Consider the following 11,362-nt stretch of genomic DNA (forward strand, 5'->3'; position numbering starts at 1 on the left):
AGAGAGAGAGAGAGAGAGAGAGAGAGAGAGAGAGAGAGAGAGAGAGAACAGGATACAGGGCCAGGCTATAAAACTCAAAGCTTACCCCTAGTGACTTACTTCTGTTCTTTCTCCAGCAAGACTACCTCCTAAATCTTCACCTATGGGGGACACTTCACATTCAGTCTACAACCATGCTGCCACCTCTGAAACGCCTTCCTGTCACATCCCAGACCATTACTCTCTTATCTCTTAAGGAGTTCACTGAAGTGTTGGGTACTCTGTTGAAGTTCATTCATACCTTAGCTTGAGAGACCAGGTGTCCTCCCTGCCACAGTAGACTTTCTGCCCAGCAACTCATTCTCCTCTGCTCCGGAAGACTCATGTCTACCAGGTCTCAGAGAACAAGATTCACTGCACAGCTAAACCAAATTCCAAATCCCATTAAGAACATAAAGTTTCCTTTCAAATTGATGGTGCTAAAATGCTAATGACTGATCTTAGCTTCTATCTCAAAAACAAGCCTGGTGAGCAAGTACATCCAGCAAGAGACAGTTCTCTTTTGGAGAGCTGGAGGGAATGGCCTTTCTTTTATTAAACACCAACTATGTCCTCTGTTAGTTGGTGGTGATAGAAGTAAAGTAATTTTGGTTTGGTTTGGTTTGGTTTGGTTTGGTTTGGTTTGGTTTGGTTTTTCAGAGGTTGGAGGAGGGGGGTGGAGGCAGGGTCTTACTATATAGCCCAGGCTGACTCAAACTCAAGATCCTCCTGCATAGATCATACACACACACACACACACACACACACACACACACACCACTCATGGCCTCTGTCATTTGTTTACACACTTGCCCAGCTTATTCTGGAAGTGTCTCTGAAGACTTAATGAATTCAACATCTGCCAAGCAGCAGAGACTGACCACTATCCTTATGCCAGAGAAGGGACCAATGAAGGACCCAGATTGGGATCATGTGAGGCATAGGTTGTTCCAATCTCCAAGTGGATACCGTGTGCTTCAGGGTTAGACCAAGGCAGAATTACCCAAGTGAGAAGGTTCATATCTTTGTACAGGCAACATCAACACAGTATAGGAGATGCCTCTTCCTGCTCTGCTGGAAGAGAACCAAGATAGGCTTATGGCCATGTCATAGCCTGATCACTGAGCTGAGAGAAAGCCCTCTCAGGAGTTTTGCTAGAAGACTACAAGGGCACACAGTGGCTTCCCCTAGAAAGAAGATGGTATCTTTGAATGACTCAGAGGAGTGTACCTTAGGCCACCTAAATCTGGCAACTCAGTGAAAGAATTCTTTTCAGTGGTTTCCTGGAGAAATCAAGGAACTCTTTCCAGAATTCTCTAAAAGGTGCTTCTGTCTCCAGAGCAATCTGGGGCCTCTCTGGTTTGGTTACAGATTGGTCAGGGTGGCTATTCCTCAATTGGAGGATGATGTGCAGGTGTGGGGCTGTGTGCATAGGTGTGATTTTTAGGTTAGGTTACTGCACACATGGGTAGAAAGAGACTAAGGAAGATTAAAGAGCTACCCAGTCCTGTGCTTGCTGGTTTGTGCAGTCTTTGTCATGCCAAGACTGTGTGGAGTGTCAGGATGCTGGCCTCTGTTTAGAAAGGTGAAGCATTCCTAAGATACAAGGACATCATGCCTGCCTAGAAAGGTCTCTGCTGCCCAGAGCCATAAACTGGTCCTTCACCCCCCATTGCCAAGACATCCTGAAAAGATGCTCATCAACTCCGGGTGATGGAGAATGAAGACAATTAGTGGGCAATTAATATTTCAGGATTCCATCTTAATTGCCCAAAACAAGGTTCATTTTGGAGGCAAAAGGTTTTTTAATCTCTATTTTTAAACCCTTAGCATAATGACTGAATGGCTAATACAAAATGAATACATTTTTAACAGACTTCTTTGAAAAGGCATTCAAAGCTAAACTTGAGCACAGAAGCACAGGCAGGAACGGGGGACAGGATGAAGCTGGCAGCAAGCTGCCCCCGCCTGCGCCAGCTCCGTGCTCTGACAGAACAAGTGTTGCATGAGATGTGAAGAATGACTGTGGCGGCCTGGCAGCCCTGGAGCAGGTGTTCCTAGTCCTCATTTGCAGTGGAGCGTGGCCCCTGGCTCAGCCAGCCGAAGCCAGCGCCTGGCAGCCCCTCATGTACCTGCGTGCGGAGAGCCGCTAATGATAATGGATGCAGGCCGATTAGGCAGCCCATTTGGAATGGCCCGAAGTGGCCATGAGTCAGTGACTCTCAGGGGAAGCAACATGCTAGGGTCCCTGGAGGGCTCTGGACTGTCCCTCAGGTCCTTGTGTCCAGCAAAGGATGAGTCACAGGTTTCAGTGACAAAGATCTAGGTTCTCAATCTCTGCCTCCCCAGTGCTGAGTGGCATTAATCCCTGCTTAACAACATGGAAGGACATATGGCTTACTGCTGCCCTTGGGAAAGCCACTAGGTAGGGCAGCTTTGCTGGTCATGGGGCTGTTGGAGCCCCAAGTATGCCCCCATTTGCCATACCCCTCATGGGCCAGGCCTCCCTGGCAGCCTGTTTCCATCTGCTCTTCCTTGTGCTCAGCCTGTCTGTATACCTCTTCCCGAGAGTCCTCATGAACTCAGGATACAACATAGCCAAGTTACCTGCCTGGCCTCAGATGTCAACTCAACACTCAAACAGAATGAGTGTTGCATGAGAAGTGAAGGCTGGCTGTGGCTGAGCTCTGCCTCCTCCTGGGTCTAATCCCTGGCTTCTCAGTTTCCCAGTTTCATCCTAATAAAAGGAGGGATGGTAGGGCCTTCCCAGTCTGGTATTTTCCTCCAGATTGTGATGACTCAAACATGTGATGGGAAAGCATTGTTTCTAGCACTTGCAGTGTTGGTAGATATCAATCAAAACATGGCGACAACATGATCAGCCATTGCAGTGACTCTCATAGAACTGTCACATTGATGTCATGCTTTCCATGCTACCTTAAAAGCCATTTTCGAGGGACAGAGCCACAATGAAATTCTAAGTGAGGTGTGTGGAATATAGATTCTCAAAGGGCAGGAAGACTTCCCAAAGGCAGCCTCCCAGGAATTATGCAGTACCCATTGGAAAGATAAGGGAGTTACTGATATTTCCAGTAAAGGTAGTACCTTGCTAGGGCCTCAGTAAGCCTCCAGAATTTACATGCACCAGTGAGAGGCATTTCTGGAACATCCAAGCAAGGAAGCATGCAGGCAGAGGCTTTTCTCTGTGTCCAATCACAGTATAAAGAAGCATGTATCAAGCCCCTGTTCTCAGAGAGATTTGGGCTAGTAGAAGATGAAGTTACAACATCTATTGTTCTCTTTCAGATGGCTCCAGGGGTGCCCTAGGTCTTACCTTGTCACATGCTAGCATCTCTATGTTAGAATCACTGGCTTACAGATATTGAAAGATAGGAAACAAATGTTCCCAATTGCTGTACAGAAAATATAAGAGTCTTGCCTGTACACAGACAGCTCCAGCACTGTCTCGTGCAGGACCCAGAGTACTGAGTACTCAGCTTCCTTGACAGCATGATATGAATTCTGGAGAGGCAACAGCTATCGTTACTTACCAGTCTACAGTCAGTGATGAGTTGTAGTACACAGCAATTGGGGGCGTTGGTGATATCAATGGGATGGTCTTTACCTTGGATTGGTGAGTTTAGTTGATACAATCACATCAAGGAGACTCACTATAGACTTTGAAGGCAGCAGACCCCTGGGAATGCAGATCCAGTTACTTAGGAGCTATGTCCATCAACTGTTTCAGATACTGGTGATGGATCAGTTATCCTTTTATTTACTAGACTGCTTCATGCATGTTTATTCATTTTCCATTACTGAGATAAACTGGTCTGGACATGTGTACTTTCTTTGAGAATGTTCTACCTGTCACTTTCGTGTGAAGCTGCCTTGGGAAGCAGGGGAGGAAGGCACCGTCACACCTTCCACTTTTAGATTAAATGGAAACAATTATGCAAATGACCTGGCTGTGTGTAGCGGAACACTGCTTGACTCACAAGTCACCCTCTGTGTTGTAGCTTGTCATGTGCCCTGGAAAAGAGTCCATCATTGTCAAAAAGGATTCCAAAAACATAGCAGTTCCCTGCCTGCAGACAAGTTTGAGCTGTTCTAAACCAAGGCTAACTTGACAAAGCACTGGATGCTCAGGAAAGTACAGACCCGATGAATGGGACAGATCAACTAAGAAGTGACTGACAGATTGTCCCATCCCAAATGGTCAGCCCTAAACACATAGACTCAGTAAGTTACAAGTTCGAAAGTCAGACAGACAAACAGACAGACAGACAGACAGACAGAAACACACACAGAGAGAGAAAGAGAGAGAGAGAGAGAGAGAGGGAGGGAGGGAGAGAGGGAGGAGGTCAGTGACAGTGAGTTAGAGAGGGAGTGGAGAGATGTGGCAGGGGAGTTGGAGGAGGTAAAGAAAGGTGGAGAGAATGTGAATATGGTACTCTCATATAAAATTCTCAAAAAACCAAAACTACACTAATTGAAGAAAAAAAAGCAACTGAGCAACACAAGTGGAGTCTAGCCACTTAGGCACAGACCCTTGTACCATCCCAAGCAGGTTCAGCAGCCTCTTGTTCCCTTGGGGACATCCTTAAGGGGATGTGGGCAGGAAGTCCAGGGTTGTGAGAATAGCATCCTCTTGGAAAGCCCTTCCCACATTGTTTCTGTCCCCACCAGGCTCTACTGCTGCAGCCATTCAGGACACCAGCCCTTTCCACCCTGGGTGGACCTCCATAGTGGTCGGCAGCATGGTCTGGCACCCTTCCATCAGCAGTGTGCTGTTTCAGGGAAAATCTTGGCCATGCGTACGTAATATATCAATACCCAATATGGGAGCAATTTAACTTCTTAATTTATAGCTGTGGCAACAAGATTTTCAAACTGGTCATAAAATATTACCCTCCTCCTCTAATCTGGGGTCTTGGGGTTCTGTGTTGGGAATTCAATGACTGGCTCGGGAAGCAAGGGGTGGTTTATGGGGCATCTCTCAGGGAACAGTCTTATAGTAAAGTTAGGTGACAGGAGAAATAAAGATGGCGGTGTTTAACTACAAAACTCCAAATAAAAAAATATACTGTCTTCCTTTCTTTGCCGAACAAGCAGAGTTATTATTACCGTTGTTGTTTTATGGCCTTTTTCATAGAAAAATTACAACATGAAGGTTACCCAAAAGCAAGAGTATAGTTATATATGACTGTACCTGGACTCAGACACCATTGCCTCACCAGGCTGTCACACTCCCAAGCTGGCTGTCAAACACACAGATACCTGCCCTGTTTCTCTCCTAACTACAAGTTGACTGAGATCTTCCATGCCAAGTCTCAGGAGCTGGAGGATCCAAGGCCTCATCAGACCTTGTTGTCCAAGATTGGGGTCCCAGCCTGGAGACCAAGTTACCTCTAGAGTGGATAGCAGTACCCAATTGTCACCTCAGGTTACCTGGGAGAGAGCAGAAGCAACATCAGCAGGCACACAGAGAGAAAGGCTCTTGGTCCACAGCAGTTTTCTAAACTATAGGGATGATGGCAGTTGGGACAGGGTTTCTCTAGAAATCTGTCTGCTTCCCACAGACTCCTCTCTGCATTTTCTGTTCAGTGCTTGATTGTAGTGTTCAACAGGACCATGAGGACTCATGTATAGTCAATTCCATCTTCATGGTGGTCCTATGGAGTAGACACATTCATCCTGTCTTATGGATGAAGGCATGAGACTGGAAGAACAAAGATATTAGTTCATGCTCTTAGTTTATAGACTAGTTGCTGAAGTTAGTTATCACCCATGGACCCCCAGGGCTGAAAAGAACATCCTAACCTTCTATTTTTCTTCCCCCAAGACCTTCTTTGGTTCAGCAATGGTCTTAACAGTTAGTATGCCAGCTCAACCTAAGACAGGGAAGTGACATGATTCGTCCTGGTGGATCTGACTTGGTGAACCTCACATTTCACTAGTGGATGTGTATTTATGAAGTTCACAACTGGAACAGACAGAATCAGAGTGACCCTTCTTATTCATAGAACAAGAAGACATCCTTCAGTAACTCTCTTGCTTTATCTAAAGAAGCCAGGAAGAAAAAGAAAATTAGGCTCTCGCCCTCCAACCATTCACAGGATGTCTAAATAATATATAGGTAAAGAACAAAGAGATTCTGTGTGAAATGTGTTTTGTGGTGTAGGCAGGAGCTTGAGACTCCTTTGCTGTTGAATCAGCTGCCCCTGTTCTGTGAAGAGGGGCTGAAAGAGTTGCCATACATGTCTTTCTGGGGGCTCAAAGATGGGAGCATGTCTGCATGAGAAATATGGGTGAGTACTTCCAGGATTTCCTAGCACTTTAGACCCTCATCCTTGGTAAACAGATGATGGGCCTGATGAGGAGGAAAGACCGACTGGTCCATTCATCTTGCTTGCAGAGACCATCTGTATTCTCTACCATAGTTCCTACAACAAGACCTAAGGGAACATGAAGTGGTGCTCCTGAATAGAGGAGGACGTTAAAGAAGCCATTCCTATGGCTGCTGTGACCTGTCAATGGGTCCTGAAATCTTCACATCCATTGAAAGATACTGTAGTGTCAAGGGAAAGGAGGAAGGAGAAGGAAGGGGAAGCCCACACAGACCATCTGAGAAGTGGACAGAGATCATGGAAGAAACAAGTGACATTAGCTCAAGCTTTCTGGGCACTTATGACATGCAAGAACCCAGCTATATGCCTGTGGTCTAAAGGATCAGTCTGACCACATCTCATGTCTGTGGCTTTGGGAAGGTATCATAAGCTTTTAAATAGAACCTGTCTTGTGTACAAAAGAGGTCTGATAACATGAACAACCTTTCAGGGTCATTGTTAAATCACAGAAAGCAATAGGCAGAGTGTGGCATAGAAGCAAAATTGGGTCGAGCCACATTTTACCATTCACAGTGAGTGCTGAGAAGTTTCTCACCAACCCAGTGGCCTGTATCTTCCAGTATCATTTCAATACACATCTCTTCACTTTTCATTTCAACCCCTGATGTCGCCATTGCCGTACTATCAGATTATAACTCTCTGGCTTCCCTGATGATGACATGTCTGCTGGCCAGCATCAATCATCCTCTGACTGCAGTGCACAGTCTGCTCTTGATGCTTAGCATAGAGGAGAAGCATGAGAGTGCTTGTCTTCAGAAGGCAGAGACCAGCAAAGCATGGAGAACCAGTTTTGGAGTTCTCAGAGAAGATGCCACTAGACTATCACAAGGGAATCCCAGACCCTTAGGCATCCTACTGTCCAGTCAAGGCTCTGATGGAGGATTGACCACCTCAAATGGTGACCACAGAGTCACCCTTTGGAAGGCCATTCCTCTTCTCTTCGGTCTGCCTTCCTATGCTTTCATCTATCCTGTCAGTCAGCATGCTGTGTCTATTTGTCAAGAGGCAGAAACAGGCAAAGTCCTCTTCTGAATCTGGTGCAAACTTCTACTACCCCAAGCCTGTCTTCTGTGGTACAAAGGCTCAGTTGTAGAAAGAAACAGAGGGGTTGTCTCTCAGAGAAACCTGGCACATGAATCCAGTAGCAAGTAGTCATTATGAAGTATGGATGACTTAGAGGACAGTGCTTCAGAGAACGAAGGAGACTCTCTTCTTTTTTTTTTTTTTTTTTTAATTGGATGATTTATTTACATTTCCTATGTTGTCCCCTTACCCCATCCCCCACCACCCCCTCGGAACCCCTAATCCCCTCGCCCCTCCTCCTTCTTCTCTGTGGATGTAACCTCTATCTACACCCCCCCACTCCCACCTCCCCACCCTCAAAATTCCCACCCCCTGGGGCATCCAGCCTTCATGAGGTCAAGGTTCTCTTCTTCCACCTATGCCCAGCAGGGCCCTCCACTTTTACATATTCAGCTGAAGCCCTGGATCCCCCCCTAAGTGCTCCCAGGCTGGTGGTTTAGACCCTGGGAGCTGTGGTTGGTTGGTATTGTTGCTCTCCTCATGGTGCCACAAACCCTTTCAGCTCCTTCAGTCTTCACTCTAACTCCTCTATTGAGAACCCCATGATCAGTTCAATGGCTAGTTGTGAGCATCTGCCTCTGAATATGTCTGACTCTTGAAGGCCTCTGAGGAGATATCCATATCAGGCTCTTATCAGCATGCACTTCCTGTCTTCCACATCAGCATCTACCTTTGGTGATTGCACATGGGATAGATACTCAGGTGGGGTGGTCTTGAGACGGCCCCTCCTTCAGTTTCTGTCCCTCACTTTGTCTCCATATTTGCTCCCTTGAGTATTTTGTTGCTCCTTCTAAGAAGGACCGAATCACCCTCACTTGGTCTTCCTTCTTTATGGGCTTCATGTGGCCTGTGAGTTGCATCTTGGGCATTTCAAGGTTCTAGGCTAATATCCAATAATCAGTGAGTGAATACCATGTGTCTTCTTTTGTGACTGGCTTACCTCACTCAGGATGATAATTTCTAGTTCCATCCATTTACCAAGGAACCTCTCGAATTCATTGTTTTTAATAGCTGAGTAATACTCCATTGTGTAAATATACCACATTTTTTGAATCCATTCCTCAGTTGAAGGACATCTGGGTTCTTTCCAGCTCCTGGCTATTATAAATAAGGCTGCTATGAACATAGTTGAGCATATGTCCTTGTTATATGTTCGAGCATCTTCTGGGTATATGCCTAGGAGTGGTATAGCTGGATCCTCAGGTAATGCTATGTCCAATTTTCTGAGGAACCGCCACACTGATTTCCAAAGTGGTTGCACCATCTTGCAGTCCCACCAACAATGGAGGAGTGTTCCTCTTTCTCCACACCCTCGCCAGCATCTACTATCACCTGAGTTTTTAATCTTAGCCATTCTGACTGGTGTGAGATGGAATCTCAGGGTTGTTTTGATTTGCATTTCCCTGACGACTAAGGATGCTGAACATTTCTTTAGATGCTTCTCGGCCATTCGAGTTTCTTCCGTTGAAAATTCTTTGTTAAGCTCTATACCCCATTTTTTAATAGGGTAATTTGGTTGTCTGGAGTCTAATTTCTTGAGTTCTTTGTATATATTGGATATTAGCCCTCTATCAGATGAAGGATTGGTAAAGATCTTTTCCCAATTTGTTGGTTGTCGTTTTGTCCTATTGACAGTGTCCTTTGCCTTACAGAAACTTTGCAATTTTATGAAGTCCCATTTGTCAATTCTCGATCTTAGAGCATATGCCATTGGAGTTCTGTTCAGGAACTTTTCCCCTGTGCCCAAGTATTCGAGGCTTTTCCCCACCTTCTCTTCTATTAGTTTCAGTGTATCTGGTTTTATGTGGAGGTCCTTTATCCACATAGACTTGAGCTTTGTACAAGGGGATAAGAATGGATCAATTTTCATTCTTCTACATGTTGTCTTCCAGTTGAACCAGCACCATTTGTTGAAAATGCTGTCCTTTTTCCACTGGACAGTTTTAGCTCCTTTGTCAAAGATCAAGTGACCATAGGAGTGTGGGTTCATTTCTGGGTCTTCAATTCTATTCCATTGATCTTCCTGCCTGTCTCTGTACCAATACCAGGTAGTTTTTATCACTATTGCTCTGTAGTACAGCTTGAGGTCAGGGATGGTGATTCCTCCAGAAGTTCTTTTATTGTTGAGAATAGTTTTCGCTATCCTGGGTTTTTTGTTATTCCATATGAATTTGAGAATTTCCTTTTCTAACTCTGTGGAGACTCTCTTCTTAACATAAAAGCCACTCCTGTTGTCCTTAATTGCTGTTCCTACAAAGCCCCTCTCCTCTCTACCTGCTTCATAGCCCAGGGAGCTGCACTCTGTTAATGAGAGAGAACCTTTAAAAAAAATTACAAATGATCAAGTGCAGGAGAAGGCTTCATGTCAAGTCCAATGTAATTTTCTGGAAGGTTCCAATTAGAGAGTGCTAAGTTTGGCCACACAGCTACTGCTGAAGAAGGAAGAAGAGCTATCTAAAGAGAAGATACAGAAGGAGGTTGGGGGGGCCACAGAGACACATTCAGTCTGTTGCTAACCTGGCCTCCTTGGGCTTTCCACCAAGCTCCATAGCAGTCAAGCCCCCTAGATGCCTTGAAAGAGGGATGGGCAGATCCTCTGGGGGTTTACTAAGTGTTTCCTTCCCAGTCTGTGGTAATGAACTAGACTCATACTGTAGGCACAGCATCACTATGACAGAGGAAGAGTGAAAACCCAGAACAGCCCCCCTGCTACCTATGCAATCTCTGCTTTTCACTTAAAGAAAGGGTCCAAATGTTTCCAAAGATCTCAGGTTGGGTTCACAAGCATGGGATGTGAGAAAGGAATGGAGTTAGTGCAGGTGGACCTTCTGTGGACCATTTACAGACTCTCTCAGTCTTAGGTGACTACCTAAGGTACAGTCCTTCCGACCCAAGGCCCAGCAACTTCATAGTTTCATCTGCTGTGGCACACAGGGGAACAAAGTTGGTTGACACCAAGCCTCTAATGCCAATACTCCCCGGAGAAAGCCCTGCTATCTGATTAAGCTGTCCCCTTCCTACTGGCAGGCAGCTGGGGCTGGTGGCATCTCTGCTTGCAACTTGCTGCCTTCAATCTAGTCCCCAAATCCCCGCTCCCTAGTAACCACATTCCTGTAGTCTGCTAATTATGCCTGTACACAGCTTTTCACAGCAGAAGGAGAGAAGATGGGGGAAGAGAAAAGAAAGCCAAAAACTCTGTAATGAAATTTTAAAATCACAGGGCTCCTGCTGTTCTTGAGTTCCCAGCCTCCAAAAGCATCAAATATTGTTTCATCCTGCAACTCAAACGAGTATCTATCTCAACAATATCTGGGCACATTAACTCGGGGGGGAAGTCCTGAGATAACTAAGCAATGGTAGCTGAGTGTGGTGGCCTCACTCACCAGGCCCTACACAGTTAATTGGTCACTTTGTCCAGCTGAGCCATGGGGGTTCCTGGCCATGGCCGTCATTAAAGGCTGCTGAAGTCTACATCACTTTGAATTGGGAGCTGTCCTCTTGCTCTGAGTTGCTTTAAAGCACCTGCCTGCCCAGCATCCTTCTTCCAACTGGAAGATTCTGACTCTTTGATGGAGGCTTAGGATAACTTAATCAACATCCTCCAGTTCTTTCCATTGGAGGAGATATTTGGGTCACTTTGGGGGAAAGGCTGTTTCCAGTTGTCACAGTTCCTGTGTGTGTGCTGCATGCATTTGTGTGTGTATGTGTGTACAAAAAGCATGCATTTGTGATGAATGTGTGGGAGAGAGTGTATGTGTGTATGGATGTGTATGAGGGGTGTGTGTGTGTGTGTGTGTGTGAGAGAGAGAGAGAGAGAGAGAGAGAGAGAGAGAGAGAGAGAGAGAGAGAGA

This window comes from Grammomys surdaster, unplaced genomic scaffold (genome assembly GCF_004785775.1).
Source record: "Grammomys surdaster isolate TR1022 unplaced genomic scaffold, NIH_TR_1.0 214, whole genome shotgun sequence".
NCBI lineage: Eukaryota > Metazoa > Chordata > Mammalia > Rodentia > Muridae > Grammomys > Grammomys surdaster.